At 38.0% G+C, this 23,685-nt stretch overlaps 3 long non-coding RNA genes across 4 annotated transcripts in view; 1 reads left to right on the forward strand and 2 right to left on the reverse strand.

The window, feature by feature from the left end:
* The window catches only part of LOC103692627 (uncharacterized), a 47,281-nt gene that overhangs the window by 15,727 nt on the left and 7,869 nt on the right, over window positions 1-23,685 (reverse strand). The gene's annotated exons all lie outside the window — the stretch shown is intronic.
* LOC134479375 (uncharacterized) lies at window positions 86-12,172 on the reverse strand. Its single transcript, XR_010052650.1, has 2 exons — window positions 6,248-12,172; window positions 86-5,347 (listed from the first exon to the last, which is right to left on the reverse strand). It is a non-coding gene; the product is annotated as an uncharacterized LOC134479375 (long non-coding RNA).
* Window positions 11,334-22,908, forward strand: LOC134479374 (uncharacterized). Of its 2 annotated transcripts, none has more exons than XR_010052648.1 (2): window positions 11,334-11,568; window positions 12,017-12,342. It is a non-coding gene; the product is annotated as an uncharacterized LOC134479374 (long non-coding RNA). The 2 variants fall into 2 exon arrangements; XR_010052649.1 differs by lacking the exon at window positions 12,017-12,342 and adding an exon at window positions 21,348-22,908 and having other exon boundaries at window positions 11,373-11,568.

Raw genomic sequence — 23,685 nt, forward strand, 5'->3', positions numbered from 1 at the left:
TCCACGGCATCAAGCACACATGTGGTGCACAGAGATAAATTTATTCGATGATATAAAATAATCATAAAAGATTTCAAAGAATTATGTGGAAAATACTTCTAATTTATTACATGATGACTATAAATAATAAAACATGATATATGCAATATATTAATATATTTATGTACATGTACACAGATGGAGTATAGAAAATAATAGAAAGTGTGAAAAGATATACTAAAATGTTATAGCGGGTTTTTCTTGGTACTGGTAGTATAAATTATTTTATTTTTAATTGTTCTTTTATGCTGTTAAAAGTAGCCATTTTAGTGTTTCACTGATTCTTGAGAAGAGTGGTTTCAGAAGTCTTACTTGGTGGTCATATTTTTTCAATATCAGTGCCACTGTTGATGTATTTAAGTAGGACAATTGTCACTTAGGCCCCGAAGCCATTTGTACACATGAATATCACTTTGCATTCGGTTTAACAAGTGAATTTGAATAGAAGCACAAATTCCAAGAGGCCCTAAGCATATCTACATAAGAGCCTATTCCTATCTGTAGATAAAATACAAGAGGACCAGATAGAGAAGGAGGTGGGAAGGGCCATGCTATTGCTCAGATGTTTAATGCTTTTGTGATGTTTAAAGTTGCACATGTCCCTAATAAAAGATGCCACTGTACATATTAGCAGCCTCTATACTTTTACATTGTGCCACTGTTTGAACTGTTGTTTTTATAAAAATTGTATCCTTGCCATTCAGGAGATTAATGCCCTCAGATCTAATTATTGTGCTGCTGTTCTCCAGTGGTTTCTTTGTTTGTACATGGTAATTATGGATCACATTAATTGCTCATGAAACTACCATCTTTCCTTTTTATTTTTGCATATATTTCAAATGCCCATTGTAACTTACTGTGGTGACTGTGGCAGATCTATTTCACTGCAGTGCAACAGTCATAGCCATTCATCTCTTGCAAAGCCCTTGCACAGGAATTGCTGTTAGCAGAACATCCACACTGCTACTTACAGGCTGTCTTGTGTACGCGGTGTCAGTTTAAGTCTCCACAAAGCACCCCTTGCCATAGCAGCATGTTGTTTCTTTAGTGTTACCATAATTGGGGGCTGTATTTGTTGCTTCCTTTGGCAACCAAATGTCCCATCACAGCAAATTGATGGCTGTAAAACTGACCTTTGTGAGAGCCTTTTTATTTAGTTACCTCAGAAGGATTTACAGCGTTATATTTTGTTCCCACATTGACTACTAATGGGAACTATAAAAGAATGATTCTATCTTACATATCCATTTTATTTTCTGAAAGCCTTGGCAGTATTAACCAAACCGACTTTCACATTTGAAGGACTCCTCCTAGATAACTTGATGAGATCTTTATGAAACCAAATCTTTTTACTTAGGTGAGGTATATATCTTACTATCTCATGTCAATTAAGTGCTTCTTCTACATTGGCCACCTAAAAATGGCAAATGATTGCATGAAGAATATTAAAAACAAACAAACAACAATAATGATAACAACAACAACAAAACCAGAAATTCCGTGGGGAAAATCCAAACTACATAGTAATTCAAATCACGTCATCTGCAAATAACGAGAATATAATCAGTGTCATATTTGAAAACTATCTCATTCTTAGTGATACAGCACAGATTTTCACAATACCTGGGTTTTCCATACTTCCTTTGGAGAATGCCCACAGAGAAAGCTAACATCTTCAGTCTGGAGGGGAAGGGCTGTTAAGGTCCTGCCTAGAGCTGTCCAAGTGTTCTTTGAATAATAAGGAAAAGGTTTCATTTGTGAACTCTGACTGCAAAGGCTCTCTGTGGTGTTCAAATGTACAGGGGAGCTTTGAGAATTGAGTAGGTAGCAGGACCTGAGCTCATTGTAGGTAGCACTGTTGTAGGCTATGTTATAGAGGCCAGCCTATGAAGACCGTAGAGAGCCCAGAACAGAAGCAGTGTCCACTGTGGTGCACAGCTCTGTCTCTACTAATAAATCTGAGTAGCTGCCAGCCTGTATTGTGCTCATTAATTAAAACCTTATCAAATTTCAACAAGTGGTTTAAAGATAAACAAAAATTATGCAAGCCCCTCTACTTCTTCCCATAATAGTAGAGTAGTTTTGAGTTTTCTAACTTTTAAACATAGTATTAAACACCATTAAATTAACATGTGTTTTGTTTTTGAATTGGTCTTTTACTATATTATGTTACAAACTTCATATTTCTATTTTACTGTGGTTTTGAAAAGGTAATACACTTTCATAGTATTAAAATATCTGTTCAAAATATCAGTCAGGTCACAACAGTCACCAAATTTTCACACAAAAAGAATACATAAGTACACAATAAGAAAAATAACTATTGAAACAATTTTGTCCAAGTTATACTGAGAAGCATTGCACTCACTCCTGTCCCCTCTGTCTCCTTTCCCATCCTCACAGGCTCTAGAAAGAATCAATACCTCCTATGTCAATTTAGGTTGAGCAATTCTAAAGCTTCACAATTCAACCTATATTGCAATTAGTAGTTTGTATATATAACATTTGCTTTCTATTGGCAAAATACATTTTGATAAGTGGGATTGTTGCACCAAATGTAAAATATGTCACATTATTAAATACACCAAAATTGCCCCAGTGGGTCAAAATATAAATGCACTTGCTATTTTCTGAAATAGGCCAAAAATTGTCCTGTCTAGATATTCCCACTGAAAATCCATGAAAATGCCCCCTTTGTATTACATGGAGATGATTTATCGTGTTGAAACACTGATTTTGTAAAGCCAATAAGCAAAAACATATCTCAGGATAGCTCAAATTTGTATGCTTTCCCTGTGAATGTGGCTGGACATCCTTTTAGATCTTGAGTTAGAGTTTCAGGGAGACATCAGAGCCAGACTGATCTAATTGGCACATCCTGTAGCTGATGCTCACAGGCATGTATGTCAGGAAAATGGTGTGAGATGAGGGCTTGTTGAAATACAGAGCTAATAAACAAAAGTGCTAAGAACAGTGCTGGGCACATAGTAGGACCAGATTTTTTTTTACAATGTCCCTGTAATTATGAGTAAATGGATCTGGTGGTTTTTAACTATTCAGCCTTAGCCAGACATAAAAACAAGAGCGCTGTTTTCATAAGGTCACTGAGCGAAGCCCCTGCCAACCAGAGGAGGCAGAAGTAGAGACTTTCAGAAGGCACTATCACAGCTTTCTAAGACTTGCCTCCAAAGCACCTCTGATCCTCTATAAAGGCTTCCTGTTTCCTTCACCAACCACGTCTGTGTAGCTTCATTTCTGTTCCTCTCAGCCCATTCTCAGGGAATGTCTCATTTCAGAAGCTGCAATTTCTGAACTGCTAATGCTAAATTTGTTTTCAGCTCCAAGTTCTTCTGCTGAGCACATTGAAGAGTTCCAGAAAAGATTTGCTGCTCAAGTCAAGCCTGAGCCATGGTCGAGTCGAGCCTGAGCCATGCTAAAGCTCAGTGTGTAGTCTGTGAGTTATCTGAGACACAGCTTTAATGAGTGTTCATGGTTTGCTCCTTTATCCTTGTTTCTCTGAAAACTCTAAGACAGTCTTCTACTAGTCCCCAAACCAGGAACAAAAGGACAGTTCCTACTTTCTTTAAAGATCTGTTCAGAGTTTCAGCTTCTCTGAATTCTTCATAGCATTCAAGACAACTAAAAGTAATGGGTGGCTTTGTTAAGAAACTTCTGCATTTCTGGCTTGTTCAAGTGAGCAGGGTGCTGAGGGCCTGGAAAGCCCAGGTTCCTGGACTCCATGTATTCCTTGTTGCCAGACAGCTTCTGCCTATGGCTTCAAAGTCTCACAAATCCTAAAGAATGAGTTTATGATATGAAGTGTGCCCTAAATATTTTATCTCCTTAGTTTATTTAGCTCTGAGAAGGGAACAGCAGCAGGATATTAGCAATATGGGAATTGACTGGATATCAGAGAATTTTCTTTCAATTTTCACTTTTTACTTTTCTCTGTCTAGAAATTTTCTAAAAGATATGTGTGCATATGTGGCAAGCAACACAAGAGCAGGTGATAGAAGGTGCCAGGCGAAAATGTCCAATTTTCTGGAGCAGAAGATAGAGATGCTTGTAAGCTACCTGACACGGAAGCTCAAAATTAAACTTGAGTTTTACAATGTTCTTAACTTCTGAGCCATCTCTCCAGTACTCTTCTCATGTATAATTTTGTTTGTTTGCATGTGCTAGGCAGGGACTGCATTGACAAACACATTTTATAACTAACTAGTAGTCTCCCAGAGGCTGCCAGGATTTCAACAATTTAAATAATTTTATTGGATACAGAAAAATTCATGGATGTCTCCCAAAGTTTTATCACCAATAAATATTGAAATAGATTGAACTTAGAGCCCTGCCATGAATAAGGAGTTCATTATTCATTTGTAGTGCTATTTTGTTGTGGAAGAAAATTAAACACTGCATGAAAAACTCATTGGATGACCCTTAATGTGCACTCAAATTAGACAAGTGGACAGGAGGGCAAGAGTATTGTACAAGTTCAAAGAAGGCTGTGCTTGGGTTAAGCAGGAGTTGGGACATCACTTGGTGTATAATCAAGCTATGAGGTTTGCAGATCCTCAGCTTTAGTAACAGCACTAACTAGTAGATGTCTTTCTCATGTGCTTCCTACATTTACTATTCTGAGCCTGACAATACATATATAGAGTAGATTGTGTTATCTAAGTCTTTTGTGGGACATCTGAAGACCCACTGAGGATTATATATGTGCATTTCCAGAGCAATCGAGTCTGGACTCCTTCACCCACTGTCCTTAGTTGTGTTCTTTGATGCTGAACAGACCCCTGGATAAATACAGGTCCCATCTACAGTACTGGTTTTCAATGACAGATTTCATCCATAGCCTTGACTACCACAAAGCCATTGTTTTGAGACAAAGTTAAAATTACTTAGAAAATCACAATATAAAATATATTTTCTAAGGGCAAAAAATAATTCTCAGTGGAATAGTACTAAGACCGTGATTTAAGTAGAGTTATTTAGAAACCAATTTCTAAAAGGCTTCTTCATCTTTCAAAATGTTACATATACAAATGATAGGGAGGCAGCCACTTATGGAAGATCCATTATACAAATATATTTATGACTTCCAAATGTCTATAACCTTTATTCTAACACACATACTCAGGCTTTCAACCAGTAAGGATTTTCTGCTTCCACAGTAATTATTTCAAAAGACAGTATGTTTCCACTGGATGAGGTCAAGGAATATTAGTTTCCCTCTGGTCTGGTATTCTTTGTTGGTCTCATCTCTAGTAATTCGTCCACAACAATGACACACATGACTTGGAGAATACTAAAGAAGGAAAAAACAATCAGAAGATGGCTAATTATTGAAATAACCCATTACTTTTTATGCTGAATAAAGAATTGTTATCTGGTATAGAATGACAGAGATTAAAAAAATGTGAAGGCTAAACACATCTGTTTCTTTGTTTGATTTAAGAATACAGGGCTCTTTTTCCCCCTTTTTTCTTTTTTCTTTTCCTGTTGACTTCGCAAGGTAAGGCATAGAAGGAACATACCAGAGAGATTTCATAAAACAATTCAGAATAACAACACTTTTTTCTCCTCCTAAATTATGGCCCTATTCTCTTTTGAGCTTGTACAATTAGGAAGAGCCTTTTATGTCATGATTACTCAACTTGGGCTTCATGGATCTACAAAAGAAATATGGATCCTGTCCAAATTGGCTTAGCATCTGAAGGCCTTCTAGTTCACCTTACAGCTGAGTTATAGAGAAATTCCCAAAAACATGTTCATGAAGTCTGTTTCCAAAATATATAATCATCATGACATTAGATTGGTGAATTTGAGTATGACTTTATTTATGTATACATCTTTTTGTTTTATTTTCATCCATTTCTTTCTTGTTTTCCATTGATTGAAATAGATTTCCCCCAACAAAATATGTTTAGATTATGGTTTCCCTTCCCTTTATTTTTCCTAGTTCTTTCCTAGATCCACTCCCATGTGGATAAACCCCCCTTTATGTCTCTTATTAGAAAACAAACCGGCTTCTAAGGGATAATAATAAAATAAAATATAATAAGAAAAACAAAAACTAACACATCAGATTTGGTCAAGCCCAGCAAACAGATGAAAAAGAGCCCAAGAGAAGACATAACAAGAGACTCACTTGTTTGTACACTCAAGAATAGCCCCAAAACACTAAACTGAAAACCATAATACATACGCAGAGAATCTCATGAAGGCTCTCATGCTGCCTCAGTCTCCGTGACTTCATAAGAATTTTAATCATGGCGATTTAGAGGTCTCGTTTTCTGGATAGCCCCCATTCTTTCTGACTTTTATCCTCTTCCATGGGGTTTCCTGGTCCCTGGGGAAAGGAATTTCTACATATTTCTTTTTTATTGCAGGTTGCTTAGGGAACTATACAGCTCTTCTATCAATCACAGATGCAGAAGAAATGAATTTTGGTCAAAATAATGATAACAGTATCATCATTTTAAATCTTTGAAAACTATTGATTCAATGATGGCAAGATTGTTTTTATCTTTGACTTAGGTTCCTATAGAAATGTAAACTGCAAAATGATATTTGCCAATAGTACAGATAAGCTCTAGACAAATTTAATTGCTCACCTGTTTTTGGGTGGTGGCGGTGCATACCTTTATTTCCAGCACGTGGGAGACACAGGCAGGCAGATTTCTGTGAGTTCAATGTCAACCTCATCTACAGATTGAATTCTAGGACAGCCAGGGAAACACTACTCTTTGGGAGTGAACAGGAACCAGCAACTTGAGATAAAACTAATGTGTATGTCCTTGCAATGTGCTGCAAAGCACTGTCTAGTGCTGTTGCCAGTGTGGAAGGTCATTGCTCTCTTAGCAGGGCATGGGAATGCCAGAGGGGGCTTCTAAGAGGACAATGGCTGAAGCCCAATAGTTACCAAGCTAGGAATTGAATGAGAATTCCTTTATTTTATTTATTCAAGAAATTAAGTTATGATTTGCACTTGTATGTTATTCTATCCACATACAATTTCCAGTTCTTTAAAAGTTCATATCCATTCTCTGTCCAGTCATGCTAGCCTGTAAACAGTATTCAGTCACAAGAAAGTTTCAATCTCTATGCTCTTGCATTATTGAACACTCTGAATATTCCCCAGGCCTACTCACTCTGAAAACACTTTTCTACCATATGCAACTGTCTGAGAAAATCTACTTGTATGCAGTAGATTGCTGTTATTCATTATTCATTACAACATTATTTAGTTGAACAACATACCAAAGAAAACTTGGTTCTGTTGTGGGAAATGTAAAAACTCAGAGAACTAAATTATTTTACTATAAATGCTTTAAAAAGAGCAGGCTTTATGGTCCTCATTATTTCCTCTGTGCTGAGAAAACAAGTTTTTCTCCAATGGAAAATAAGCCATAAAGGCAGAAGCTATGTGATACAGTGTATTCAATAAAAGTTGGAGGTCTAGATTCTGCTAGCAACACAGTAAATGAATACAGAAATCTCATTAAAAGTTTTACAATTGACAATCAATAAGTATTTACTGAATATCCACTATGTGTCTAGAACTGCTTTAATTTCAAGAAATACAAACTTTATCACCCATAAAATGTGGCTGCCCATGCCCTTGATTGACATTCCTCCACACGTTGAGGTAGAAGGATATTTTTTAGCAAGATATAACTCTAACATGTTGCTGTTTCTCTTTGCTACAAGAGTAAGTCTTACAAGAGAGAGAAAGGTTTCTACATTTCTATGGGTAATATTAAGTAATAATATATCCAATCTAGACTTATACAATATTATAAACAATTAAGTATAAACTATTTTCCCCTCTTCAACTTTCCCATGGCTCTCCTGACTTCGATGGGCAGGAGAATAAACTATTTTCTTTCCATGGGTTGGTTTGACCTACAGAACTTTAAAAATATTCAGGCTTAAAAGCTCTAGTTGTACAAATGACCCCCAAATAACAACTCTATATCTTTTTTTTTTAGATTTTATTTTTGCTTGTGTGTGTATGGGAGAGAGTAAGTGCATACATGCTCATATGTCCTTCGATGCCTCAGGAGTCAGATCCCCCCACCCCTGTAGCCTGAGCTATTGCTTCTTGTCCTCCGAGTTAACTGCTTCTGAAGGTCTTCTAGAAATTTTTAATTTTGAGTCTGAAGCTTCAGGTGAATAAATATAGTTGGGTGTGCCATCGCTAACAGAATAACAAACATTAAGACTGTGGTTTGAATCACAGTGACTTAAAGGCAAGGCATATAGAGGCTTCTTTCCCTGATATTACTAGTTTTGCAAATTGTTACCATTAGAGGAGACTGGGAACATATTATAACAGATTTCTTTGTATGATTTTTTAAAATTGCATATAAATCTATAATTATCTTAATGGAAAGCACAAAAAAATAGGCAAATGCTATCTTTTCTAATTAGCTTTCCAGTATGATGGATGTATATCAGAGCAGAGAAAACTTTACAAGGTGGGGTAGGTAAGGCTGTAGCTCAGTGGGAGGAGCTTGCCCTGCACACGCACGGCCTTTGGTTCAATCCTCAGCACAGAAGAACAGAGTAACCAGTGTAAACCGTTACATAACAAGTGTAAAACTGAGTTCATATTGAAGTTGAGCTTAAAGTTTACAAACATAAATTAGTTGAGATCAAAATAATGAATGTTGGCATTCATTAAATACAGCCAACTATGTCTTCTATCTCAGCTTAATGTGCCTTGGGCAGATACATATTTTAGAAATGACAGCTATTTAAACCATCTAAATGAAGTAAAGTTTAAACCAGACTTCAACTCACTATTTCCCCAAAAGTGAAGCTAACATTTTCAAGTTAATAAAATATAATGTCATGGTTTTTCATTAAAATATTATAAATGATAATGTATAAGTGACTGTAAAAGCATTTTGAACTAAAAAAGAAATAACAAAGTTATGATTAGTTGTATATCACCTTATATTGTCATAATTATAGTCATTTTCAGGGAGGACAAATATTTGAGTATATTTTTATTAGAGTTTTGGGTTGTTTCCATTGACCTAGCGCATAAGAAATGTTCAGAGCACCTTGCTCTTCAAGAGACAGAGTGACTGACCTGAAAGAAAAGCAATTTGTTTCTCAGTCTATGTGTCCGTCTATTGTATCCACAAAGCATGCAAACTGTTTTACATGGTGCAAGGTCTCCCATGGTCTAAGTCTACTTATCTTCTCCATCACTGTCTCTGACCGCGTTCTCCTTCCCTTCACTATCCCCTCCTTTTCAGCATACTCATCTTTTACCAATCCTTTGACAGTGTTCTTCTGTGTCTATCCTTCATACTCTGTCTCTCTATGTATTAGGCTAATATCTTTTGTAGTAGAGCTGCATATTTAGTAGGATTAACTGAGGTACACTCCTCAAAATGTGCCTACATTCAGTTTCCTGGGTTCTGCTGTGGTATCTATTATTCCATATAGATCAAATATCTTGCCTGTGCTCCTTTCCCAAGGATGGAAATTCCTTGTTAAAATTGACAAAGGTGATATGTCTGTGCACCTCTGGAAATTTGGCTGCCTACAATAATGTTTTAAAACAATAACACATGTTTGTTAAGGGTTAAGTTTTGTAGAGAACCATAGCGACCCTGAATACACAAATATTTTAAGAAAAAAATGAAAACAGGACTATTACAATAACAACCTGGTTTCAAAATATCCTGCAAAGTGATAGCCATTAAAGCAATAACTTAGGGGAGAGCTTAAGACCTTTGTGGAGGCAGACAATTGGCTATGACCTCAAATTGGTAGATTAGAAAAGCAAGGAATTTGTGAAGAGGATTCCATCAACAAAAACACTTACAAAATGGAAAAAGGAATTTTTAAAATATTGAATTGATGAGAGATTGATAATACAGAAGTGAAAGGAGCTTAGTATTTAAAAATAAGTGATGTGACTTATAGATGACCTGAAAAGAAACAAATGACTTGAAGGGAGATTTTTTAAATTAATAAAGATAAATAGGCAGCAAGTATGTGAAAAAATGCTCAATGTAATAATTCACTGGGTAAATATCAATTAAAGCCAAGATGAGGTAGATAACAGTCAGAGTGATAAAGACATGCCCAAGCAGATGAATGGAAGACTACAAGGCCTCAGCTTTATACACTGAACTACAGGCAACTAAGGAATGTTGAAAAGATGAGAAATTGACTTCTCCAGGGAAGAGCACACTAATTGCTTATTCAGTATAAAATGATCAACCATGAGAATACACACACACACACACACACACACACACACACACACACACACACACACACACACACAAATAACATTGTACAGACTGAGCAGGTTGTACCTAGGGATATATGTATGCACATATATGCAAATATTTTTTCAGTACATCCCAAATGTAGTTTCCGCCCCCGCCTCCATTTCTCTCAGTTGCTTTCCTGACCTCCCCACTCCCTCAGATATACTTTTCTTCCTCTGTTCTCTTCAGAAAAGGACAGGCTTCCCAGAGATGTCAACAGAACACAGCATAACAAGATACAATAAGACAAGGCACAAAGCCTCATATCAAGGCTATGCAAGGCAACATGGTAGGAGGAAAATTGTCTCAAGAGCAGGCAAAAAAGTCAGATATTCCTCCATTTACACTGTTTGATGATCCACAGAAGCACCAAACTATAACCATAACATATATGCAGAGGACGTATTGCAGAACCATACAGGCTCCATGATTGTGGTTCTAGTCTCTTTGAGTCCCTACAGACCAGTTGATGTCTGTTGGACCATGTTTTCCTGGTATCTTCGGCCTCTCTGACTCCTATAATTCTTGCTCCCCTTTTTGCAAAGTTCTGAAAGCTCCAAGAGGAGGTACACAATGGACATCTCCAGTTTGGTCCACTGGGCTCTTTCCACCTAATGTTAGACGTAGGTCTCTGCATCTCTCCCATCAGCTACCAGCAGAAGCCTCTCTGTGAACTACTGGGCTAATTACCTAAGTATGAGTATAGCAGAATATCATTAAAAATAATTTTATACATTTGTTTCTTAAGTCTTTGGGCGATCTAGACTTTTGTTTCTGGACACCCAGGCAATATTAAGCATGTCCTTTCATTACACGACCTCAGCTCTGACCAGTCATTGGTTGGTCACTCCCACAAGTTCCGTGCCTCCATTTCCCCAATATATCTTGAAGGCAGGATTGATGTTCAAGATTTCATGGCTGGTTTACTGTCCAAGTCCCCTCACTCCAGTTGCCTGGTAATAGAAGATGACTTCATATCCTCTATTATGAGGTGTACTTGCTTAGGGTCACCCTTGTAGACTATAGGGAGATTTTACTGCAGTTTCTACATGCCCCCTCCCAAATGCCTTCTAATTCTAGTCTTCGCTCCCTTACTCTCTCCCTCCATTCGTCCTCACACCTACTCCCTCCTGTTCTCATTTCCATCTGTCCAAGTCCACCTGCAAATTCTATTTTATTTCCCTTCCCCAGGGAGATCCATGCACTCCGCTTAGAGCATCTCCTTGAGGTAAGCATAACATAGAAAAGGAGGCCATAAATTTGAAAGAGAGCAAGAAGACATATGGGACTATTTGAAGGGAAGAAAAGAGAAGGGAATTGATGTAATTACATTGTAATCTCAAAAATAAAATAAATAATAAAAGAGGATAATGAATGTTTGTGAGGGTAGGAAAATGAGAAATGCTGTACACTGTAGGCAGGACCCTTCAAAAGAGAAAAATAGAATTTCCTCATTATAAAACAAAGCTAGAAACACGACTCCCATATGACCTCGAAACCTTACTTTACATATCTAAATGAAGGCAAGTACATCATCCTGACTGGTATGGTACTTGCTAGAAACAAGAGATGAAAGAAACGCAGGTATCTCTCAGATGATGAATGGATAAAGAAAATGTGGTTTATACTCAAAAATAATATTCCTTTCTAAAATGATAAAACTTTGTCATTTTCAGCCAGAAGAAAATGGATGTTATTATGCTAAATGAGCTTAGTCAAACATGGAAACACAAATACGGGATAGTGTAACTCATATATAAAAGGTGACTTCATAGAAGTTGAAAGAAGGATGACTACTACACTTTGAAATTTATTTGAGGAGGTGGTGAAGGAGAGGAGACAGCTAGGAGGTACTGGTATATAATACAGCTGGATGAGAAGAACAACTTCTAATAAAGGAGGAGGAGCTTGGACTATAAAGCTCAGTGGGGGAATGTTTGCTTGGTCCACACAAGAATCCCCCATATTGAAAATAAAATTAATAGCATAGTAGAATAAGTGAAGCTGAGGGTAATTGGAATGAATAATGTGATCTGCAGCATAGAGGATTTTAAATATTTCAATGCACAGACAAAGATAAATATCTAAAGTGATCTAAGATGATGGTATGGTCACTTATTATCATTGGTACATAAGATCTATACGTATGCAAAACATACATGCATGCATACATATATACATATACATATATATCTATAAAAATGTATAATTACTATGTGTCAAAAATAAATATGTTTACCATGTTTCTGTTACTTGAAACAATCAAATTCACAGATGTAAATTACCAGGCTACTAAAATTTCAATTCATTTTGATTTTAAAGCAATTCAGTAGTGATTTTGAAGTGAATGAATGAAGGAATACAACTTCTAGTCTATGTTCTAGGCACTATTGTGAACACTCCAAAAAGAACATTAAACTCTCATGTTCCTTCTCCTGTATCATTCCACTTTCTGATATTCTTATGCTGCTACTCTGTTCTCTTGTTCATCACTACCCTACAACATACCCACACCACACGCTTCAAATCACTGTTATTACCTCCACTGCAATTCTTTTCTTAAATATCTACTCCTGCATTCAAGCCTTTTTGGGTCTTTCAGCAATGTAGGAAGCTATGTTTTGTTAGTTCGTTATTAGTCTGGACCTATGGATGGCATCTTCTTCCATTTCTCTTCACACACTCTTGACTATTACTAACTAAATGTAATGCCAGTCTAAGCCACCCTCACCTTGGATCTGGGTCATTTCACTGTTTCCCAAAATGCCTGTTGGTGAGTATGCACATTAAGTCAGAAATTATTAAACATGCACATAAAATTTACTAATGGTTTTCTCTACCACTGAGATTAAATCTCAGCTCTTGTAATGACCTTTAAGCATATATTCCCAGAGACCCTTATTTCCCTCTGTTCTTAGTAGTTAATTCCCTCTGTTCTTAGACATACTGCAGACAGTCCTCTCTTAGGGGTCACTTTAGATTCCTTTTTAGTTGCTGTGATAAAATACCCCCAATAAAAGCAATTTAGAAGACAACAGTTTTATTTTAGCTCAATGCTCCAGATTGCAGATTCATCGCAGTGAGGAAGTCTTAGTGACAGTCACTTGAGGAAGGTAGTTACATTACATTTATAATCAAGTACAGAGAGCAGGAAACATGTTCACAGATTGTTTGCTTACTCTGTCATATTTTGAGGTTCTCTGCCTATGGAATGGAGTCACCTACAGTGCGAAGATTTTCTCAGCTTAATTATTATTATCAAGACAATCCACTGCAGACACATCCACAGGCCAATGTGAAATTAAACTTGATCTAGTCAGCCTCTCATTCAGAGCCTTTTAACAAGTGGTTCTACATTGTGTCAAAGTGACAATTAACACCATCCCAGGGATTTTTATTACATCTTTTTAAGAACTTTCCTGGGAAGAGGCACCTATGTCCGTTAATAGTTATATCTATCTATCTATCTATCTATCTATCTATCTATCTATCTACCTACCTACCTACTTACCTATCCTATCTATCTATCCATCCATCCATCCATATCTATCTATCTATCTATCTATCTATCTATCTATCTATCTATCTATCTATCTACCTACCTACTTACCTATCTACCTACCTATCCATCCATCTATCTATCTATCTATCTATCTATCTATCTATCTATCTATCTATCATCTATCTATCTATCTATCTATCTATCTATCTATCTATCTACCTATCCATCTATCTATCTATCTATCTATCAATCTATCTATCCATCCATCACCCATCCATCCATCTATCTATCTACCTACCTATATACCTACCCATCCATCCATCCATCCATCTATCTATCTATCTATCTATCTATCTATCTATCTATCTATCTCCCTATCTCTTTCTCTCTGTCCCCAAATCTGTGTGTATGTTTGTTTTATGTGTATGTGTGTGTGTTGATATATATGGTGTGTATGTGTTAATGTGTATATATGTGTGGTGTATGTATGTGTTTTGTATACGTGTATAATATATGTATGTTTATGTGGTGTATGTGTCATGTATGCATGTTTACATGTATGTACTATGTGATATGCATATGTGTGGTATGTTTGGTGTGTGTGTATTATGAGTATATGGTGTGTGTAAAAGTAACTTCTATTCTCCAAATGTAATAGTTATTTTGTAGGCGTACTGTTAAATAAGCTCACCTTTTCTAGCTGTTTCTGAACTCTGGCTGGTTTGCTCAACTCAGCAGTTCTGGCTCAAACTCCTCTCCAAGCAAAATGGTTCAAACAGATTTCTCTCAGCTTCTAAATGAATTTCTCTGTTTGGCATTTGTCAGTCTGTTATAATCTTTTGACTCTTTCTCATTTTCTGGCTGGTTCTGTCTTCACCTACAACATGTCTCTATATAACTGTCCCATTAAAACTGCCTCCTCCTCCTCTTCCTCCTCCTTCTCCTCCTCCTCCTCCTTTTTTTCCATCCCCTTCCTGCTACTGTCTTAAGTAGCCTCTATTCCTCTCCTATTCTCTTGAGAGTTGGTCATATCCTGTCTCTGCTGACTCATTCTGTCAAATCTTTTTCTGATTTGTCACTTTGTCTGTCCCTTAATTCGTTATCACTTTCTAGCGTGGTTGATTCACTGTACGAACTAACTCTACCTTCATTGTTAAGGATTAAAGGTGTATACTAAGGACATGTCTGTTTTTTCATCTGGATCACACAGACTTAGGTCTTTGGATATGATCCCTTGCAAAGGTAGCCATGCTGCTGGATTAAAATTCCTGTACAGCTTGTGCCTGTACATGTGGGTGTGTCTGTGTATGTGTGGTGTGGTATGCTGTGTGTGCAGGTATGTTTGTTTGGAGTGTGTGTTTCATGTTTTAAAAGCATATGTGCTTTCACCTACATGCAAAGGCCAGAGGAAGATGATTAGTGTTGTGTTTTACTGCTTTATACTTATCTCCCTTGAGACAGGGTTTCCTGCCCATCTGAGTGAGGCTGGCAGATAGCAAGTCCCAGCAAGACCCTTGTCTCTGTGTATTACTAATATGGAGTTATTGTATAGTCATGACTATATTTCTAAATTGTTGGAGAGCCAAACTCAAGTCCTTATACTTCTGTGAGGAGCTCAGGCCACCAAACCATCTCTAATCCTTTGAATCTTTACTCAAACTTCATACCTCACAGTTTTCTTGACCTTTCCGACAACTCCAACACATTACTCCACAGCAATTTCTTTCCATCTGCTAATTTCCTTAGCACTTTTGACCTTCTAGTATATATACATTTTAATTTTTAATCTTATTTCCTGTTAGTACACTTTAAAAATGTCATTCCCAAAGGTCAAAGATTTTATAAAGACTGTATCACCAAAGCCTATTAGGAGGCCTACCAAGAGATGAATGATTTCAATGCTTTGGATAGAGAATGTTCAGTTGTGCCTCAAGAAATACCTCAGCATGGCTCTCTGCTGTGAGCAAGACAAGAATAAGTCTTAGGCTGATTAGGTTTTTTTGTGACATTGACATAAACTAGGGTGATTGGAGAAAAGGAAATTTCAACTGAGAAATGTATTCAAAAGATATGCTCTACTATGTTCATAGCAGCCTTATTTATAATAGCCAGAAACTGGAAAGAACCCAGATGTCCTTCAACAGAGGAATGGATACAAGAAATGTGGTACATCTACACAATGGAGTACTACTCAACAATTAAAAACAATAACTTCGTGAAATTCTTAGGCAAATGAATGGAACTAGAAAATATCCTGAGTGAGGTAAACCAGTCACAAAAGACACATGGTATGCACTCACTGATAAGTGGATATTGGCCCAATGCTTGGAATACCCAAGATACAATTCACAGACTATATGAAGCTCAAGAAGAAGGAAGACCAAAGTGTGGATGATTCAGTCTTTCTTAGAAGGGGGAACAAAATACCCATGGGAGGAAATACAGAGACAAACAGTAGAGCAGAGACTGAAGGAAAGGCCATCCAGAGACTGGCCCACTTGGGGATTTATTCCATATGCAGCCACCAAACTCAGCCACTATGCCAAAAAGGAGCCTGATAGGGATGCCCCTGAGAGTCTCTGCCAGAGACTTAATGACACCGATGAGAATGCTTGCAGCCAACAATCAGACTGAGCATGGGAACCCCAATGGAGGAGTTAGAGAAAGGAATGAAGGAGCTTAAGGGGTTTTCAACCCTATAAGAAGAGCAAGAATATCCTCCAACCAGACACCCCCCCCCCCGAGCTCACAGGGACTAAGCCACCAACCAAAGAGTACACATACAGTGACCCATGGCTCCACCTGCATATGCAGCAGAGGATGGCATTGTCTGGCATCAATAGGAGGAGAAGGTCTTGGTTCTGTGAAGGCTCTTTCCCCAGTCTAGGGGAATGCCAAGGTGTTGAGGTGAGAGTGGTTGTGTGGTAGAGGAGTATCTTCATAGAAGCAAGGAGAAGGGGGAATGGGAAGAGGGGGAAACCAGGAAAGGGGATAACATTTGAAATGTAAATAAAACATCTGATAAAAAATATGAAGGAAATAAGTCCAAGTTTAGAAAAAAATATTACCCTATAAACAAGTCTATGGGGCTATAAGCAAGTCTCTTGGGCATTTTCTTGATTAATAAGGATTGATGAGGCCTAGTCTACTATGGAAGATGCAATCCCTGAGCAGGTGGTCCTGAGTTATATATACAAAAAGAGAGGAAGGAAAGAAGGAAGGAAGGAAGGAAGGAAGGAAGGAAGGAAGGAAGGAAGGAAGGAGGCCGAGTAAGTTATTGGGAACAAGCCAGTGAGCATCACTCCTCAGTAGGTCCTGATTCAGTTCCTGCCTCCGTATTCTTGCCCCACTTGAGTTCCTAATGGATTCTGTTAGGGATGGTAAACCAAGAGGCCGAACCTACTTCATCTTGTAACTGGGCTTGATCTTAAAAGAAAGCATCCTGAGAACTTGACCCAAGCTGAACCGAAGCTGAATCAAGCTGCACCCACGTATCAAGAAGGACAATGGCTTGTCCTTGGCCAGAGTTACTCCCTAGCTACTTCCTAGCAAAGGTTAATCAAAGATTAGTCTGATTGTTTCAGATTTACTTTCAGACCACTTGTGGTTGTTCAGGGTTGGTCTTGCTTCAGAACACCCACCCGTCGGTTTACAATAGTCATACAGTTAGACGCTTGGCAGGATGGGCACCCCCTCACTTGTTCCCATTTTCTATAAAACCTTGTCCTGTTGAAAGTTAGGGTCTGCTTCCCCAAACTGTCCTTCAGTTCAGTGATGAGTAAGCTGGAACTCAAATTTATAATAAAAAGACCATAATGTAATTACATCAAAGTCGTTACCTTGGTGGCCTTTGGGTTTCATGAACACTTCCTGGTGTAAGAAAACCAAATAAACTCTTTCTTCCCAAGTTACTTTTGGCTATTCTGTTTTCTCACAAAAGCAAACTAGGACAGATCCGAAGAAGAGGCTGCCTCATGTTGAGGTACTTGTGCTGGAACCATCCTAGTCTATTCCAGCAGACAAATCAAGGTAGCTCTGACAAGTGGTATAAGAATTCCGAAGGTAAAGACATTTTCATGTCTAACAATGCATAGCTATAGAGAACCCAACACTGACAGGAGATTAAGAAGCTTACAGGCAGTCAGCCTGGGCAAAGCTGCCCACTCATGAATGCATTCTCCTCGACTGAATTAGGGGTGTAGGCAGAACTTCAGACTCTGGTTACAGTAGAAACCTTAAAGCTGAAGGCTAATTTCTTTTCAGTAAACATGCACATTATGTAATAATTAAATCAAGCTTATCTGCACATCCATCAGCTTAAGACATCTTCATCTCTATGTGATATACGTTTCCAAATCCTCTCTTATAGTTATCTTAAAGTGTACAGTACACTACACATATGTAGATTGTTGTCTACATTGACATGTTTCTGTGAATCCAGGATGGTGAGAGGATTGCTTAAAACTCCCCCTAGCAGTGTAGCAAGACTTCGTTTCAAAAAACACTAAGAAAATGATATATTCTCATCTATTAAAAGAAATGAAGCCTCATTCTCAGCAAAGAAAACACTCATGGACTTAGCGCGAGTGTGTTAAGGGAAATGAACTAGGCACAGAAAGACTAACATTGCAAGTTCTGACTTATGTGGAATCTAAAATGTTAAGTGCTAATTTCAAAGAATCTATAGAGTTGGCTGACTAGCTGATTATAAACCTGGATGAGTATGTCAGGGATTTTCTCCAAAGTCTGTAATACCTTGAACTGGGATGAGGTCCAGATAAAGGCCTGTTGCTATTCCTAAAGCAAGTCCAGAACTGATAGCAAATGAAGCTGAGTGACAGGTCATAGTGTGTGGGAATCAATTCTTCCAAAATACAGAAGTTACAAGATTAAGATGAGAAGTAGTCTGACAGAAGAAGGATGACAGGCAGAGAGCAGACAGTGCCTGGACTTGGCCCACCTACGTCTTCATGTGCAGCATTTCCTGATCATCTGTTCCCAACTATTTTTTAAATAAAATTCACATGAGCAAATAAAGCTTAAACATGCCCACAGGTATAAGTTAGTTTGCCAAGAATTGTGTTTTAAAATTCACTTGCAGATCTGCTTAGCTTGGCATTGATGGTACAGTTTGCTGCGGGCTCTACCTCTCCGGAGTTTTTCAAGTCTGTGACACCTGGCTGCCCCTGAAGGCATTTCATTTTTCTCCCTTTAATTATTTTTATCATCCTCTAAGACCAAGCCCATAGATTTCCTGCCTTCTTCCCCTTAAAGTGAAGCTTTCAAATTTGTTAATTTTACAACTTTATTTAGCACAAAGTGCTGTCTTTGTAGTAGAAATAATCTGCTTGTATAATCATTTTGTTTATGATTGAACTAATGGTCAGGTCTGAGTCAACTCTGTCTCTCCAGTGTCTCATGCAGCATCTCATGAATGTGGAAAGGCAGAATAAATATCTGAATTGGATTTATAACTCTGAGTACTCTTTGGCCATCCTTAACATCAGGTTTTCTTCAGGAAGTCACCAGTTTACTCATTTTCACATCACATTAGTTATTTATGTCATCATTAAAGTTAATCACTGAGAAAAAAAGATCAATTTGCAAATGTTCAATCCAATCTGTCTGCTTCATGATTCACATAACTGAATCACTCTGGTTAAGGTCAAATGATTAAGTTAATTGGATTGGATGACCAGTGTCTGAGTGAGCAATGCTATACTCACCATCAACCTTGGAATAGTTGATGCAATTCATTGTGTGGATTGACAGTTGCAGAAAAAAGCGACTTTAAAATCACTCCGATTACAATGTAGATTTATTTGCTATCTTCTTTCCTCAAGAGGCTCATGGGAATATGGTATGTGTGTATATCAGTAGGGAAAACAGAAAACGGCCACATTTTGACCATCAGTAGAAAAGAAATATAGTACAGAAATGAAGATAAGAAAGAAATATTTATTTTATTATTATTGTTGTTGTTGATACTTTTGTTGTTACTGCATGTGTGTGTGTGTGTGTGTGTGTGTGTGTGTGTGTGTGTGTGTGTGTGTAATGTGAGTAGGGGCAGGTATGCCATAGTGCATGTTTAGAGACTAAAGGACAACTATGTGAACTATGTGGACTTGGTTTACTTCCTCCATTTTTCTTGGGGTTTGGAGAATAAATTTAGGTTATCAAGCACCCTCGGAGACATATCCCCTGTCCTAGAAGAGATATTTTTGACTGAACAAATCGTCTGTAAGCATTGATTACAAAGTAAACTTCCTAGTTAGAAGGAATGACTAGAGGTAGCTGGCATCTCTGGCTTGCTCTGTGATAGGGTGATTTAAGCTATATTCCTGCGTTCCCTTGTGGCTGGCCTGTTCTCTAAATGCAGCTCTTTCATATAGACTATTCTCCTACAACCAGATGTGTTACTTTTTGTGTTTGCAAACGTTGCGTGAAGGGAAAGACTGACTTAGCTATAGACCGGGGAATAGGAGTGAGTCCCAGTTTTATTTACATGCAGGATTCCAGTTTTTCTGAACTACCAGTAGCTTCCAAACCAATGTCTATTGCTTTATGATAAGAAAAAAGGAAACCTCACAAATCTAATTATCATTTTACAGGACCAGTGTATAACAACCTGTATGAGAAAGTCACAATTATCCATCCAAAGGATGGATACATTTCAAATTTTAAAGAGAAATAGCATTATTCCCTGACAAATTCTCTGTGTAAGTATGATTGTATTAGATGGTAATAAAATAATTTCCAACATTTCTATTTCACAGATCATACCGGAAAGCTGTTTAACCCGTGTAGATGTCAGGATACCTGTCTGGAATTAGCCTGATTGTTCTGATGTGGCTACCCAGATCGAGGCATAGGCCTTTGTGCTTTTTATTTTTATTTAGGTGTGTCACACTTAGATAACTTTATTATTTATTATTATTTCCAATAGGTGAAATGTGTGTCCTGTTTATTTGGTCAAGGAGACAAGCTATTTATTTAATTGAGATCCCGAAACATAAGTTCTCCTTTGCTGGCTAATGAAAAAAATGGATAACATATTCCATTTCACTTATTTTCCTACGATTTATTGGCTTTCTTCTGCCCCAAGAGATCATATGAAATCAGGATACTATGCTTACAAGGCTTTGGGGAGAAATCAGCAGTTGCAGGGGTGATAATCATACAGTAAATAAAAGCACAATTTGCCTTTTATGTAAATTTTGATTTATTGTTATGTGAATAAGGATTTGAAGCAAGAGCCAGGAAATCAATTTCAAAGATGACAGCAGCTGCTGTGTCTTTTATTGTTCTAGGGGTTAATTCCATGTTTTTGTACCAAGTGGGTCTGTTTTTAATTGAGAAAACACTACAGAAAGCGTACTTTGACTAGGGATCCTAAGATTTAGAAGCTGAGATAAATGGGAAAGATTTTCTATTCAAGCTTATTTCACAAAATTTAAATGAATTTAAAGTAACACAAAACAGCTTCATATTTTTATTTAACACAGCAAGACCATCAGGGATTCGAGTACTGTCTTGAGGATACATTTAGTCCCATCCAACAAAGCATCTTCCAAGATCTTGCCAGATTTGTGCCCAGACAAAATTACACAAGTCAAATAGGTAGGTTCGTTCCCTCAGACTGAATTGTGATGTGTGAAAATCAGGAGTGAGCTGAATTCAGGTGCAAGGAATCATTCCCCCCTGCGGTGCTGCTGTGTCCAGTGGTCCAGCAGCTGCCCTCCAGTCTAGGAGTCTTCTATGTCTGGGAAGGAAAGGGGAATTACCTTTTTTCTCCTGAAGCATCTTTTGGGGTGCTCTGAGAATGCAGCAGAGGATGCAAAACTTCTGCCTTTTCCCAGGGACTATGGCCGAGCTGCCTTTCATTTTGACTTTCACAATCCTATAACTATGCTTTTCCTGCCCTCATCCCTCTGCTTTGTAAAGTTCTGTACTGACAGTATTAGCATTTTTAAAAAAAATCACTTCCAAGAGTTTTACATATGGCATCTGGGAGGTTTGCAAACCACCTCCTTCTGGCCTGCTCATCCTGCCACTTCCCATTAACTCTTTTAGCTGCTATAGCCTTTTGACTTTCTTTGCACAGATAGTAGTAATTTGGGGGCCAGGGTCCTAAATTAAATTCCTGCAGCTCAATTCCCTGGTTCATTTACCCTGAACCACCTTCAAATTGAAATTTTGTTTTGTTTTGTTTTTTTATTTTGTTTGTTTGTTTGGTTTGGTTCTTTTTTGTTTTTTTCTTTTTGTTTTTTGCCTTTTGTTTTCTTTTCACTGCCAATCCAAGTAGGAATGGATCCTGGGGAATTACACAGAGGCACAGCCTTCTCCTTTCTCCCTTTTTCTGACAAATCCTCCTGCCCTTTTGTGTCTCTCTTCTATTATGCCTTCAGAAACGCGTGCTCTGTACCTTCCGCTTAAACTGCTAGCTTTTCCTCCGTGAACCAACGTGATGTACAACACGTACACTCCCAGGGCCAGATGAATGGTTTTCCATTAGAGGTACACGGTGCCATCTGGGGCACCCAGGAAGATAATGCCACTAAGACACCCCCATCTCTCACACACTCGAAGGGAAGATTTGTACCGCTCTGCCTGGCTCTCCTCTACCACTGCAGTGCAACGTGCCTGGGTTCTGAAATTTGTGTCCTTCTATGCAGTATCTCAGTGCACTCTGCGGCTTGGGGGGTGGGTGAGCTTGAAATGGGATTCTGTATGCACCAAAAGGTAAAATACAATTGCAATGCAAACTGTCAACACAGATACAAGGATTTCCTTCAGTTAAAGCAATCAGGTGAAATCCTTTGAAAAGGCTTACAGAACAAGAGGGCTGTTTAAAAAGGGCAAGGCCCTTCAGTGGGCCACAAAATTAGCATTTTCTTGTTTCAGCACCTTTGTTATTGCTTTTGTGATTGAAGGCGATTGGTGGGGAGAAGTCTTGGCTGCTGCATAAGGCTCCTTAACTGATTTCCAGAGAGAGAGAGAGAGAGAGAGAGAGAGAGAGAGAGAGAGAGAGAGAGAGAGAGAGAGAGAGAGAGAGAGAGAGAGAGAAACTTCCATTTCTTTAAGCCTGATAAGACAATGCTATTGCCTTAACAAACAAAACAAAACAAACAAAACCCCCTTTGATTAGTATTCTGCATAAGGCACAGTCTTCATTGCCGTAGATGCACAGAATCTATCTTCACTTTCACCACCTGTCACCTGAGAATTTTAGAGTGTTCTAGCTCTGAGATTGGAGGAAGCACTTTTTCTGATTCTCATCTTCGCTTCTCCCACCCCTCCCTCTTGTCATTGGCACTGTATCTACAGTGACCTCCAGTCCATTTTTTATTTGTCAAATGCTTTTATTCAGGGGAAACTGAAGGCACAAGTTTACTAGGAATAGAAATGGAAACACAATAAAAACCAGTTTGATAGATGATCTCGCCTATTCTCCACACTTCCCTGTTGTTTTATTGATTTACTGAACACAAAGGCTAATCCAAATTTACATTGCTTGTATTTTCCCCTGATCTCTGAGGAATTGTTCCCCTTTGCTCAGATTAACCAAGCCAATTTTTTCCCCTTTGTATCCAGTAGCTATGTGACAGTCAAATAGCCTGTCAACTAATCAATTTATACTGCAAAAACTAATTTTTACTTTAAACAAACACCCTAACATTGTGTTGACACAATTAAATGATTTCTGAGTTATACCATATATCTAACACACGCCCTAGGGAGCAGGTAAGAGCTACAGCTGAAAAGAAGCGCACGTGCTCCGGCATCAAATTAAATATTTTCCCCTTAATCCTAGCACCAGCAGCTGTTAGGTATGGTGCCTTA

This window comes from Rattus norvegicus, chromosome 6 (genome assembly GCF_036323735.1).
Source record: "Rattus norvegicus strain BN/NHsdMcwi chromosome 6, GRCr8, whole genome shotgun sequence".
NCBI lineage: Eukaryota > Metazoa > Chordata > Mammalia > Rodentia > Muridae > Rattus > Rattus norvegicus.